The sequence below is a fragment of the Neodiprion lecontei genome, chromosome 2 (assembly GCF_021901455.1).
Source record: "Neodiprion lecontei isolate iyNeoLeco1 chromosome 2, iyNeoLeco1.1, whole genome shotgun sequence".
NCBI lineage: Eukaryota > Metazoa > Arthropoda > Insecta > Hymenoptera > Diprionidae > Neodiprion > Neodiprion lecontei.
Genome location: NC_060261.1, coordinates 16,968,164 through 16,969,722, shown reverse-complemented (window position 1 = coordinate 16,969,722; position 1,559 = coordinate 16,968,164). Strand labels below are relative to the sequence as shown.

Genomic DNA, 1,559 nt, shown 5'->3' with positions numbered 1-1,559 from the left:
TGCGAAGGAAGGCGATGAAAATTAATTGAACTGACTACCGCATAAATTAATTTCGTAACTGGTGCGGTAATTTGGAAAATTTCACTTCAACGTGGAGTGCACGTAGTTAAACATTTGCATATATCGTTTTTTTTCAAATATTATAATCACGTTACATTTAACCAGGCCCGCATTTGAAATTCATATATGTAACTTTCTAAATGGACATTTATCAAAAAAAAAGGTTTCAATAATGAAAAGGAGGGTAATAATGTCAGCAAAATTATCTCAAAATCTTATTCCATGCACTAGAGCTGGTAAAATTTCAGACTTGGATAGCAAGCTGCCGAATGCTATGAATACATAGCATGCATTTTTATCTCAAGGCCTCCAATTAGATAAAAAAACAGAAAAAAAATTAAAAGAAAAAAAAACGACACAAATACTGTACTTTACCAACATTGTATTTTTTGGACTCTTTTGGATTCTTACTGTTCGTTTGCTTGTCATTTGAAACGAATACCATTTTCAATTACAACGTGACAGACGTTAATTACCGATTGCGTGATTTTTGTTTTATAGCTGTATAATATGTATAGACCGGTATAAATACATGCCGTGTGATTAAATTGCACATCGGCATGTATAAAAAGCGAGTTTCCTGTACGTCATCCTAAAAATATTTTGCAATCACGTAAAACCTACAATAATTCGTGTTGATAAAATTTGACCAGTAAACACCTGTAAGAAAAATTATTTTGCATAAGATGCTCAAAAAAAAAAAAGAAATGTGCAAATGATACATATTAATTACCAGAACTTTCACGATGTTGATAATATTTTGAATCTAATTTCGATTACAGCTTTACTAGTAATAGTTATGTAAACAAAGTGTTAATTTTTCGATACTGCAGAAACCGGTAAAATTCATAACTTGACGCAAAACAGAAAAAAAAAGAACATGAGGTAATAAATGATATTTTGGAAATTGCCATGATCAAGTTATTTCGCATATTACTCTTGATGTAAACCATCTATTGAGAAAAGGAAAGAACACAAAGGTAGTTGATTCACCTCTGCAACTTTTTTTCCGTTTAGGTACATAAATAAGTCTTATGCTATCACTTGTGATCGATATACGCAAATGTACGTAGAAACAACACACTGCGTAAAATCTAGCGTTGTATATCATGTGCAATAAAGTATTCAGTATACCTATGTATATTTTTTCGCAAGCACTGCGTAATTATTTTCCTGCATAACCCTATCATGATCATTGATGAACACAATGTATGATATATGTAATGCTCCGAAGTCGGATATGACTCAAGATAACCACAACCGCGTAGAAATTTCATTTGTATTTTTTGTTTAGAACTCATTTTCTCAGAGTTCAACAGCTGCTACAAATTAGCACGTGAATCCTGTTTATTTGGGAAACACACTGAGCACGTATAAAGTGAATTCACAATGAAGGAGAAAACTTGCTTCCAACTTCGATTCACTGTCGATTTTGCAACAATAAATAAAAACGAAAGGCATGACACAATATATGCATAATTTACTAAGTTGATGTTTAA

The 1,559-nt window shown here is 31.8% G+C and overlaps 1 protein-coding gene across 1 annotated transcript in view; it reads right to left on the bottom strand.

Moving 5' to 3' along the window:
* The window catches only part of LOC107221709 (flotillin-2), a 533,503-nt gene that overhangs the window by 287,542 nt on the left and 244,402 nt on the right, over positions 1-1,559 (bottom strand). The gene's annotated exons all lie outside the window — the stretch shown is intronic.